Raw genomic sequence first — 13,647 nt, forward strand, 5'->3', positions numbered from 1 at the left:
GGTGCCCACCTACACTGGGGAGGGCCATCTGCTTTACTCAGTCCATCAATTCAAATGTTAATCTCCACAAGAAACACCCTCACAGACACACCCAAATACAATCAGATACTGGGCACCCATGGTGCAGTCAAATTGACACATATAACTAACCATTACAGTAAATAAACAAAACATGATATATACATGCAGTGGATGTTATTCAACCACAAAAAGAAATGAAGTTCTGTTGTTTCCCTTCCACTGTGGAGTCAGGTGGAGGTGGACGCCCAGGTGCACCAAGATTCAGCTCCACCCATAACCCACTGCCATGGCCAAGGAAAGCATTACTACTGGAGGTGTAATGGATTTTTAATACTGCTTTACAAGAGGTGCTGAAGAATACTCTCATCCACGATGGTCTAGCACATGGAATTTGAAAAGCGCCAAAGCCTTAGACAAGCACCAAGCCCATCTTTGTGTGTTTGCATCCAGCTGTGATGAGCCTATGTATGTCAGGCTGGTGGAGGCCCTTTGTGCTAAACACCAAATCAACCTAATTAAGGTTGATGATAACAAGAAAGCAGGGGAATGAGTAGGCCTCTGTAAAACTGACAAGAGATGGAAAACCCCACAAAATGGTTGGTTGCAGTTGTGTGGTGATTAAGGTCCATGGCAAAGAGTCTCAGACCAAGGATGTCATCAAGGAATAGTTTCAATACAAGAAATTAATAAATAAAAAACTTGGTTTTGGGGCATCTGGGTGGCTCAGTCATTAAGCGTCTGCCTTCGGCTCAGGTCATGATCCTGGGGTCTTGGGATTGAGCCCCACATCGGGCTCCCTGCTCAGTGGGAAGCCTGCTTCTCCTTCTCCCACTCCCCCTGCTTGTGTTCCCTCTCTCGCTGTGTCTCTCTCTGTCAAATAAATAAAATCTTAAAAAAAAAAAACACACAACACTTGGTTTTTGTTCCTCAAAAAAAAAAAGTTGTATAACATAAGTGAAACTTGAAAATATTAAGCTAAGTGAAGTAAGTCAGACACAAAAGGACAAATACTGTATGATTCTACTTATATGAAATACCTAGATTAGACAAATTCATAGAAAATAGATCAGAGATTGTATATGCTGGCAGAGGTGGAATGGGGAGTTATTGCTTAATGGGTACAGAGTTTCTATTTGGAGTAATGAAAAGAAATGGAACCAGATAGTGGTGATAGTGTATATGTAATTAATGATACTGAATTGGTACATTTAAAAAATATTAAAATGTACAAAAAAACATGGCAAATTTTATGTTATATATATTTTAGTCCAATAAAAAATTGGTTTAACATAGTTGATTACATTCACAGTAAAGAAAACCCATACGATGATTGCCTCAATAGATGTAGAAAAATCATGATAAAATTCAAAACCCATTCATGAAAATACTTTTTTAGAAACCTAGAAATAGAAGAGAACTTCCTAAATCTGTAAAAGGGTATTGTGCCAGTTATCAATTTTTTGCCTCTCAGCTTCCAAAATCACCCTTCAGTACCTGCTCTGTGATGGACTGAATTCTTGAAGCACTTTTCCCTCACAGCAAGTACAGGGAACTTTGCCAAAAGAGGGTGCTGGAGTGACACTGCAAGAGAAAGATGGTTTATCTCCCTAACTCCAAAGTACAGTGTTTTGCTTTTTCTTGCTTCTGCTGCACATAGGTCAGAGGTATAAGTGTGTGGGCACATTTGGGGGTACTCTATTCCAGTTGTGTGCTCAGAGCATGTAGTCCTCAGCAATCCTGCAGCTTCAGCCCAGGTCCAGTAATGGCCTTCCCATGGCCTTTCCAAGATCCTGGCCTCATAAATGTAGTGGAAACCTAACTCTTTTACACCAGCCTTGAATGGCCTGAGTCCTAAAGGGTTTTATGTTTGTCTCTCAATTATTGCCCTGTGCAAGCCTGAGCAACCTAGAAAACTTCTCCACCAACCTGAGTGTTGCAACCACATGATTTACAATGAGGGCTGTACTGTAGCCTTGGGAAGGGAGCTCCATTTCCAAATTTGTATGTCCTTGAATACTCTCCCTCAGCTCTTGGTGTCCTTTAACATTATCTCTACATCTGCATAGTTACCCTCCTATCATGGTTTCATAATTCTTTGTATTGAGCTTTCTCTATTAAAATTACTGTGTTGGTTTCTCATTGGGACTGACTGGTTGCTGACTGCTACAAGTACTTACAAAATATCTATGGTAAACATCATACTTAATGGTTAATGCTGTAAGTTTTCCCTTTGAGATCAAGAACAAGACAAGAATGCATACTATCACCATTTCTATGCCACACTGTACTAGCCACTGTAATATGACAAGAAAAAAAAGGGCATATGGATTGGAAAGGAAGAAAGGAAATTTTCATTATTCACAGATTATAATGATAATATACATTTAAAAGTCCAAAATGATCTATTCAATTATTAGAATATATGTAATTAGCAAGATTGTTGGATGCAAAGTCAACATACAAAAATCTATATTTATATCATTTGTATAATGATATAATTATATGTATAATTATTAATATAATTGTATTGCTAATTATAAATATAATAATATAATTATAAGAAAAAGAAACTTTAAAAATACCATTAACAAAAATATAAAAATATTAAATACTTAACAATAAATGTAACAAAAGATGTGCAAAAAGTGTTACGACATTGTGAAAAATTGAAGACATCTTAAAAAATGGATAGATATACAAGTTCATGAAATCATAGACTCAATATTGTGAACATGACAATTTCCCCAAAACTGATGTATAGATTCAAGACAATTATAATTGAAATTCTTATAAGTTTTTTGTTGTTGTTTGTATAGTAAACTGACAAACTTATTTTTAACATTTATATGGAAGTGAAAAATTGATAAAGAGCCAAGACACTTTTGAAGAAGAAAAACAAGGATGGAAGACTTGCTCTATCAAATATCCAGATTTATTATAAAGGTAAAATAATTAAAATAGTATGACACTGGCATAAACATAGAGATGAATAGAACAGGATAGAGTCCCAAACCAGAGTCATGCATACACAAACATGAAAAGTTTGTCACTGCAAAGAGTGGGTGAACCATAGTATTTTAAATAACTTGTGCTGGGAAAACGGGATACCCATGTGATAAAAAAAAGAACTCGGTCCCCATCTCACTCCATATAAAAACCAATTTCAGATAAATTACAGATTTAAATATGAAAGCCAAACAATAATAAAAATAATATTTAATAATAAAAAAACCTATAAAAACATAGGAAAATAGCTTCATGACTTCAAGATAGGGGCACATTTCTTAGACAGCTATAAAAAGCACTAACCAAAGGAAAAGATTAATGAACAGGGCTACATTAAAATAAGAACTTCTGTATATCAAAAGATGCTGTTCAACTGGTTTGTACCCAAAAGGACTCCTCCAAACCCAAAAACAAAAGATAGACAACTCAACAGACAAATGAGAAAAGAAACAAGGATAAGCACTTAACAAAAGAGAATATCCACAGTCCCAAAACACAGGAAATGGAGCTCTACTTCATTAATAATTAGAGAAATGAAAATTAAAAAACTACAATGAGATACCATTACACTGACAAAACCAAATATAAGTGTGGATATGGAACACTGGAACCCGCATCACTTCTGGGGATGGGGGATGTGTGTGAATTCCAATAACAAAATTGGGAACTCGTCAGTCTTGTCTCTCATATTCCATGATTCAGAATTCACTCCTAGGTGGAATTTCTAACAAAAATACCTCCACACAGGCACCAAAAGACATGCACAGGAATGTCTACAGTAGCACTGCTCAAAGTAACTCCAAACTAGACAACCCAAGTATCCAACAACTGCAGAAGGGATAAAGAAATTATGTAGGCAGGGTGGGGCACAATGAGTGAAGGGAATCATAAACTACAAACTTTCAGTTATAAAATAAGTAAGTTGGGGCACCTGGGTGGCTCCATCTGTTAAGCATCTGACTCTTGATTTTGGCTTAGGTCATGATCTCAGGGTCATGAGCTCGAGCCCTGCATCAGGCTCTATGCTCAGCTGGGAGTTTGCTTAGTATTTTCTCTCTCACTCTCTGTCCCTCCTGCCACTGCCCCTCCCCACACACTCTCTCTCTCTTTCAAATAAAGAAATCTTTAAAAAAATAAAAATAAATAAAAAATAAAATAAGTCATGGGGATGTAATGTACAGCATGCTAACTATAATAATACCGTATTACATATTTGAAAGTTGCCAAGAGAGCAAATCTTAAAAGTCCTCATCAGAAGAAAAAAAAATTTTTTTTTGTAGCTGTGTATGGTGATGAATGTTAACTAGACTTGTGGTAATCCTTTCACAATGTATTCAAATATCAAATCATTATGTTGAATACCTGGAACTAATACAATATTATATGTCAATTAGTCAATTACACCTTAATAAAAAATAAAATTATGGCATATTTTTATAATGAAATAATATACAACACTGAAAATGAATGGACTATAGCTTCATGCAATGACATGAATTTCATAAACATAATAATAAGTCAAAGAAGCCAAACACTATATGCCAATTCCATCTATATGAAGTTCGGAAAATGAGTAAAACTAAATTATAGTGTTTAATAGTACATGTTTAAGTGGTAAAAGTATAAAGAAAGGCTAGGAAATTATTACTATGATCTTTAGAATAGTGCTTACTTCAGAAAAAGACAAAGTACGAGTGATCAGGAGGGGGCGTGATGAGGCCTTCGGTGGTGTTGAAACATTCTAGTTTTTCACCCAGGTGGTGATCATTTGGGAGGTTAACTCTGAGAATTCACTGAGCTGTATATTTTTTTGTAAATGTCTGTAATATTTCATGTTTTAAAGGGTTAAAAGAGGAGAACCTGGGTGGCTCAGTCAGTCAGTTGAGCGTCTGATTCTTGGTTTTGGCTCAGGTCCTGATCTTAGGGTTTTGGGATGGAGCCCTGTGTCTGGCTCCACGCTCAGCAGGGAGTCTGCTCCAGGATTCTCCCTCCCTCTACCCCTCCATTCCCCACCCCCACTCTTGCATGTGTCCTCTCTTTCAAATAAATAAATACATCTTAAAAAAAATTTAAAGGGTTAAAAGAACAGATGACTGCCTGGCAGCACTGAGGACCCAGCAGACAAAGCACATTTTAGTAAGTCCTAAATGTTGTGACTTCTCTTGCAGTGTGTAGGAGCCCGGGAGTAAGAGATGCGGAGAAGGAGGATGGCAATGACCCAGGATGGGTACTGGTTTGTCAGGACTCTGGAAGCCTGGCAGGGAGGGGTGGGGAGAGGAAACCACACATCCTTGAAATTGCAGTCCCTGAAGCAGACATTCAGGCAGACATAAACTCAATTAATCAAACACCCTAGGAGAATAGAAGGCGAAAAGACCAAAGATCACAGTGAGGGAGAAGAGTAAGTTCATAGACATGAGAGTCTGGAAGAAGCAAAGGGTATTAGACACAGGAGAGCTTCAGTGAACACTGCAGTAAAATGTAGTGTATTGATACCATGTACACAGAAACAAGGATCTTTTAGCCTAGCATTTGTTTGTTCATTCATTCATTCATTCTTTTTTTGAGACTCTAGGGACTATTCTAGGTGCCATAGAGAATACAAGAAGTTACAAGACAGTTCTCTTTAGTTTTAACTAAGACACACCCTCATGAACATTTAAGTAATAATTCAAGATCCCACTGCTGGAGGGATAAAGCCCCAACTCACCCCCACACAAAGCATACAAGCTCCACCCCATTTTGGCCCCTTGCCAGTGGCATATTCCCATGGGTGTCTGCTCTTCCCCAGAGCAGCTCATTTTCACTGATCCTGTGACTATATGCAGGCACAGTTCTATGCACTTTATTCATTCTCACAACGACTTTAAGAGGTCGTCGGTACCATTATTATCCACACTGTCCAGGTGAGGTAACAAACCCAGAGAGGTGAGGTAACTTGTTCATGTTCACAAAAGCTTACGGGTACTGGGGCCAGGATTCCAGGTCTGGCTCCAGAGCATGGGCTCTCCACAAATACAACTGGGCCACAGTCACCTTTCTCTGGCCCCGGACAAGTCCAAACCCTTTCATGTCTCTGTAGCTTTGGATTTTCTCCCTTTTGTCTTTCCCACAAACCCAGCGAGAAGGCGGCCATCACTGTGCAGCCTTCCATGGCCACTTCCTCAGGGTCAATCTCTACCTTCTTCCTCTGTGGCCTCACCTTTCATGGGCCTCTCCTAACTCCTAGCATGTCCCTACATGTCCTCAAGGGCAGGAACTTTGATTTGTTTGTCAATAGGTCTTCTCCAGAATCTGTCACACATGAGATCACAGGCAATGCTGAATTGGATCCAAAGAAAAATGTAAATCCTAAATAAGTGGAGTCAACACTGAAAGTCATAAAAGTTAGAAGAAAGAGAGGCCCATGTAGTCTGAGGTAGCCCAGGGAAGTCTTCTGAAGGGAGTAGCCCCTCGCTAGACCATGAGGGATGAGCAAAACCTGTACCACTGAGGATGATCAAGAGGGTGACCAGGGTAGGAAAGGGTGTGTGCACAGGCCTAGAGACTCCAGTGCACAAGGTGTCTTCAGACTTTAAACCAAACTTGCCAGAGCACAGGCTGCAGGCAAAACAACCAGGGATCAAGAGGCAAGATATTAAACTCCCAATACAAATACCTGCCCCAAGATCTTAAGTTCTTCCTAACTAAATCCAGAAAACCAGAATACTTCTAAGTATAATACTTCTGGAGAAAAAAAAAAACTAAAAATTAATCAGATTTAGAATTTTTTTATACTTTCTATTGGATAGAATAGAATTGTATATGGTATACAATTAACTGCTTTGAATCTGGCACTGTTTTAAATAAATCAGGATCAGCATATAAAGATTTCACTGCATTTTCTTTGCAACCAGGCCATCTGAGTTATTGCCATCAATCAGGGCCCGGCCTGAGATCTAAAAGGTGCCCATGTGATACCCATCATGCCAACAGCAAGCTCCTCCCCAAGCTTCTCATAGTTGTGTGCCATGTGCAGGATCCTGCCAAGAAAGGGCAGCACTGACCATACATAAGGGATATTTCTTGAGGGGGGCATAGGGTGGATTTCTATGTGGCCTCTTTTTGGGAGGGACTGGGAAGTATATGCCACCAGGTTTGGGTTACTGACTAATGGACTAGGAGGGTTGAGCTCTACTATCCAGATGGTACCTCCTGTCCTGTCTAGCCTTTTTTGCTCTTATTATCACCTTTCTTCTAGATGAATGAGAGGAACATAAGGAATGTATAAATATTATTTTCAACAGATGTCTACCAAAGAAAAACTCTTCATTATTCTTCAAAAGACCCTAGACCCGTAGGAACTTCCTTGAGGTATGTGAGAGAGGCCCACCTGCCTGTGTAACACTGAAAGACAATCAAATATAGGTAGTAGGGTTGTCATCATGTGAGAAAATCTTTCCTTTTAGTTCTACATATTTGTCTTAGATTCTGTGCAAATAAAAATAACACAACATTTCATCAGCACTACTAAATCTACAAATTACCTTAATGACCTTGATCTCATTTAAACTCATTTTGCAAACGGGCAAACACTGTTCCATGAGTTTTACTGATAGCCTATGATTGCAAAGTTACTAAGTAATAGTGCCAGGCCAAGTCTAGGACTTCAGGGTCCAACTCTGTCCCACTTCATAGCAAACACATTATAACATATTTTCACACATATTTTCAGAACATATAAATTTTTGCTGTATAATTTTTATAATTCCAATTTGGAGTTTTGTTATAACTTATAAATGTTTTCTCTTGATTCAAACTTACATTTTTATGTAATCGTATAGGGCTTGAGTTGAGTAGCTGCTGACACTGATATCATGTTACATTTTGCAGACTCTTAATTAAATATTTATTTCAATTTCAATGTCTTATCCTCATGTTTAGGAGCCAATACATTTTTTTTCCAGATCTGAAATATTGTCGTGGGTCCTTGAAAGGTCATGGGCCCCGAGCAACAAGCCAAGAACGCTTCATGGCAGAAAGAGCCCTGTTCTGACTGCTGTACCACTCAGCCCCTAGCACAAGGGTGTGATGTGAGCAAAAGCTTAGAAGCTGGAATATAGAAGGCAGGGAAAGATGGCTGTCACAGACTCAGCTGGCTGGAGCAGAAAGCACAGGATCCAGTCCATCTCTGACCTTCTAGCTAGCTCCATGGAACTTCTCTGGGATAATCTGCTGCCCGTACTCTGAAACAGGCTCTGTCCTTTTGTTAAACCATACTATTAGTGCACAGAGTTAAGCAGTATCTAGAAAAACTTCAATGGGCAAAGGAAGAGTTTATTCTATATGTTAGTAGAGCTCTTCCTAAAACAAATCTCACAGGATTCAGGGATACTGGTCTTGACTGACCTCAACACCAAAAACCCCCAACCCCAGGGAGAGCTGGGATTGGCGAGGAAATCAAGAGAGAGCAGAGGGAGCCCCTCCTTCTGTTGCCATGGGGACATGCAGAATCCTTCCACCAACCAAGCCTGGGATTAAAGCCATTCCTACTGAACCTCCCTCTGGGTGGCCTTGCTTTGGAGGCAACATATTCCCAATAATTCTGAGTAAGTTGTTTTTGTAAAATGCATTTTAAATGCACAGGCCAGGGAAATCTAACTATTTAAAGGCACACTATCCCAAATCCTTTTAGAAAAAAAGAAAGAAATCGTCAATACTCTAAGCAGTTGCTCCCTAAATTCTCCTTTTGGGTGTCCATATTTTTGTGTTCTGCAGAGTTTTAATAAATTAGAACATTACCACAGTACTTGCTAATATTGCATCAGGCCTTGGAGTGTAGAAAGGAAAACGAGTTGTTGTTTGTGCCATGCCACCTTTCTTCAGTAATTGAAACAAATTTGAAAATGTGGAGAAACCTGGGGATTCAGGAGAAACTCTTCACTCATCTATTCCTCTAGTTGCCATGGAGAACAACAGTTTTAAAGGCATCTTTAAATAAAGTCAGCCCTGAGCCAAAACCTCACTTCTTGAGTGAGGAAGAATATTAAGGGGGCAGGAGACAAGTCTCTTTGCTGCTCTAAACAGCAAGTAATCTGAAGAAGACACAAGTGAACCTTGTGTTTATTCAGAAGAGACATTCATGTGGGAGACAGCCAGTGGTTCTGGAGCAGCGCACCCACCAGAACTTTCCAGGGTCTCCCTTTCATGCTCAGAATCCCATTCCTGATGCTCAGAGCTATGGGCTTCTGAGAGTTGGTTCTCTCTCCATGTTCACCAGGCTTCATTTACCAAATACTCTGCTTCTTTGTACCCAGTAGTCCTAGAATTAACAAGAACATGGTCTGCCCTTTCTCAGTGCTTATAAATAACTTCCTCTGACCCTTTTGTCCAACTTCTCCCTCTCCACTTTCAAATCTCTCCTTGAAACTCTCATCCCCTGAGAGTCTCCTTTGCTCTGGTTACCTTAAGGAAGGTGGAGACTAGCCAGTAATAAAATAATTAATAATAATAACAATAATAATAATAAACAGACATTTATTATGCACCTATGAAACACTTACCATAGATGATCCCATTTTATCTCCTGGCAACCTTGAGATAGGTCCTACTTGTACCCCCATTTAAAAGAGGAGGAAATAGGAAGTACAAGTGACCCGGTCACACACTTGGCAAGCAGCAGAATAGGGGTTCAGCCCAGACTGTCCAACTCCAGAGTACCCACTCATGCTGTCTTTCCATCCAATCATGCATTCAAGCATCCAGCCACTGTTTATTGAGCCTCACTCTATGCCATGCACTGTTCGGGGTAGACAGTAACCATGGAGGTAAAAGAGGTTTCTACCTTCGTAATAGTTCTCCGATCCTAGTAAGGGTAGACAGGCAAGAAATGAGCAAATAAAACAGGTAATTTCTGAGGTGGGGGCTGTGGAGAAGATACTTCAAAGAATGGAGCAGTGGTCTTCAAACTTGAGTGTGTATGAGCTCACCTGGGGGAGCTTGTTGAATCACAAACTGCTGGGCCACCCTCCCAAAGTTCCTCATCCAGCAGGTCTGGAGTGGGGCCCGGAGAATTTGCATTCCTAACAAGCCCCAGGCGAGGCTACTATCACTGCTGTGGGACTACACTTGGAGAATCACTGGGATAGAGAATAACTGGGATTGGAGTGGGCCGTGGGAAAGCCTCTCTCAGGACGTGTGGCATTTGAGTTGAGACCTGAATGATGAAATGAGTAAGCCACCGAAGATACAAAGAAGCAAAGGGTACCGAAAGGGCAAAGTCCTCAAGGTAGGAATGAACTCTGGGTATTGGAAGGACAAAACAAAGATCTGCTGAGTGTTGAATGAGGGAAAGAAGAGCTACAGACAAGGCCAGCTTAGACCCAACACAGCTATTTCTTTTCCTCTTGCTCCGCTAGATGATGTTGTTTTAACATGAAAATTAGAATGTCTTTGACCAACAAAATAGTGACAATTGGTTGACTTAAAAAATAAAGATCCAATATTAGATTACTTTAAAAGGCACCTCCTGCGACACATTTAAAAAGATGACTTCAGTTGCTCTTCACTCCAATGCCATTTTCAATTGTAATTTTTCAAGCAATAGTTATATGCAATGTACACTGTGTTGTATCTTATTATATATTTTTTATCTGGGCAATCTATCAAATCTGCAAGTTGTTGCAAAAATTACAGACAGTATCCATGCCTTTTCTTTCCTCATTCTTCTACCTCAGTGCTTTTCAAATACAAATATGCCTAAAACTGAACTCATATAACAGCCTCCCTGGAAGGGGAAATGTGTTAAGGAGAGTGATCTAGGTCTTCCTCTTGTTCTTGCCAGAGTCCCTTGTCCACCCTGGTCCCTGCGGTGGAGGAGTGCCAAGCTGAGACAGTATGAGGTCTAGGGTTCTGTTGGATTCTCATTCAGGGTGAGAATCTGTTGCAGGAAAATTGGCTCCTCTTTCTCTCAGCAGACACACTTGGGGCTGCTTTTGCAGCAAGGTCTTTACTATCTTCCTTTGCTTTGGATCTGTTCTGATGAAGCAGTGATGTTCTGCATGACTGATTAAGACAGCCTGTTCATCTCATTTCTTAAAACACACAGGAGCAATCAAGCATTCTGAATTTCCTAAACATTGCACAGTTGATGCCCGGAGCATCCAGAAATTGCTGTTGGTGGGTGTTATGGGGGGAATTGTGTCCTCCAAAATTCATATGTTGAAGTCCTAACCCCTAGAATCTCAGAATGTGACTGTATTTAGATACAGGGTCTTTAAAGAGAGAATTAAGGCTAAATGAGGTCAGTGGGGTGGGCCTTATTCCAATATAACTGGGGTCCTCATAAGAAGAGATTAGGAAACAGACTTCACAGAGAGATGACCATCTGCAAGCCAAGGAGACCGGCCTCAGAAGAAACCAACCCTGCTGACACCTTGCTATTAGAGTTCTGATCTCAAGAACTATGAGGAAATAAATTGTTGTTTAAGCCACCCAGTCTGTGGTTCTTTGTTATGGTAGCCCTAGCACATTAATAAAGTTGAGTGTTTGGATGGCAGCTGGCCCATCTAAGCCGCTAAGAATTTGGAGAGTTGGCTCTTCTGAGAACCACCACTATGTGTTTATAAAGATTCTTATAGAAACTTTGTTATACTTTTAATTCCATGCTTTAAAATTTCTCCCCCTCTATAAAAATTAAGAAAACCAGGTCCCTTGGGGGTGCCTGGATGGCTCAGTCGGTAGAACATGTGACTCCTGATCTCAGAGTCATAAGTTCAAGTCCCACATCAGATGTGGAGCCTACTTAAGAAGAAGGAGGAGAAGGAGGAGGAGGAGGAGAGGAGGAGGAGGGGAGGGGGGAAGGAGAAGAGGAAGAAGATTTGGAGGGGGGGAGGGATGAGGAAAGGGGGGGGGAGGGGGGGGAGGGGGAGAAAGAAGAAGAAAACCAGGCCCCTCCTCTGAGCATATCTTGAAGATTTCAGTTCAGCAGGAAACCTGTGGGCCAGAGGTTAGAGGGAGGAAACAGTTCTTCTTGTCCTCCCCTCCCTGAGACAGTGGGGCTCTCCTGCCTTCTGCTACAACTTTTGGTGCCTGTCTCTCTAAGACAGCACTATCCTTTGACATCTGTTTTACTGACTCTGGTCTGGTCAGCAGACAGGGCGGGCATTTCTGGGTTGTTGCTTCTGCTGCACATTTGGCTGAAATATACCCTGACCCAGATTAGCCCACTTAGTTTGGAAGAAAGGTTTGGGAAGTTCTGAGAAGTGCCTTTGCCTCTGAGGTTCAAGGAGTGTGGAGAAAGAATAGCCCTTCTAATATGCCAACAATGACCAAGTGTTGAGTATCCACAAAAGGGGAGCCAGGTATATAGGGAACACTAAAGTTAGTTCTAGAAGTCCTGCTATAGTCCTGTTCTAGAAGAACTTCCTATCTGGATAAGATACTTTTGGTTTCAGGTGACAGAAAACAAACTCAAACTAGCTTAAAACAGAAAAAGGGAGGGTGTAGATTTGGGTCTGTTTAACTGGGATATTCAAAACCTGATGGTTTCAGGTACAGCTTGATCCTGGGCTCAAATTCTGTTATCAGTAAGTGTCTCTCTCTTGTTAACCTGAGACTCTGCTTTCCTGTGTTTGGATCTATTCTTAGGCAAACAATCCTAGTGTGTTGGCAGAGATGTCTACACATTTATCAGCCTTAGAGGCAGTGATGCCAAAGAAAAGAACATCACCCTTTTCCCAGAGTTACAGCAAAATTCTAGGCAAAACCCCTGAATGGTCCAGCTTGGGTCACCTGTTAATTTCTAAACCAATCACTATTGCCAGGATGGTAGAGTACTCTGGGTCATGTGCCCACCTCTGGGACTGAGATATGGGGGGGGGGGTTGGCCCCATCTGAGCCACTAAGAATTTGGAGAGTTGGCTCCTCGGAGAGGTGCCAGGAAGAAAAAAAGTAAACACATAAAATATTAATCTTGTATTACAGTAGGCTGGCTTATAAAAGATGCTCAAAACAGGCTGGCTTATATAAAGTGCTTAAATGACAAATTAATAAAAAAGGGAAAAGTACTGTGTCAAAAATTTGAGGACTTGGAAAAGAGAATGGAATGGAAAGAGGATGAAGTTCAAAATTATACATAGAAGTTATAAAAGAGGCAGATTTCAGCTCAATGCAAGGGAAAACCCTACTAGAAGTGAGGACAACAAAGGGAGATGCTTCCAAAGTGGTGATCTCCCCTTTCCTAGATGAGCTCTAGTGGGGATGAATGGCCATCCACCAGCGATGCAGAAAAGGGGGTTCTAAGTCAGGTGGGTTGGGTTGATCCCAAACCCACTAACCTCTAACCTCTAGAGTTCCGATGATTCCCAAACTCCTCTAACCTCACGGTCCGATGATTCCCAAACTACTTGTTTCCACATTAGGAAACCCTGAAGCAGCAAAGAAAGTGCAGACCAGAGGGGAGCACAGTGGGCAGCTCTGAGCTTTTTTTTTTTTTTAAGTTAACATTTACTGAAGCCTTACTGTGTGCCAAGTACAGTCTAGGTGCTTGCATCACTTGCCCCATTTAATCCCCAGGATAACCCTTGAAATAAGTTTTAGTGACCCCAATTTAATGAATAAGGAAATTGGGGTACAGAGAGG

General features: G+C 40.7%; 1 protein-coding gene and 1 pseudogene across 3 annotated transcripts in view; one reads left to right on the forward strand and one right to left on the reverse strand.

Moving 5' to 3' along the window:
• The window catches only part of RFX8 (regulatory factor X8), a 255,588-nt gene that overhangs the window by 170,457 nt on the left and 71,484 nt on the right, over positions 1 to 13,647 (reverse strand). The window lies entirely within an intron of this gene.
• Positions 308 to 755, forward strand: LOC141373643 (small ribosomal subunit protein eS12 pseudogene; annotated as a pseudogene).

Source organism: Callorhinus ursinus, unplaced genomic scaffold (genome assembly GCF_003265705.2).
Source record: "Callorhinus ursinus isolate GAN/ISIS: 27379988/994484 unplaced genomic scaffold, GSC_fseal_2.0 scaffold10, whole genome shotgun sequence".
In the NCBI taxonomy this organism is placed as follows: Eukaryota; Metazoa; Chordata; class Mammalia; order Carnivora; family Otariidae; genus Callorhinus; species Callorhinus ursinus.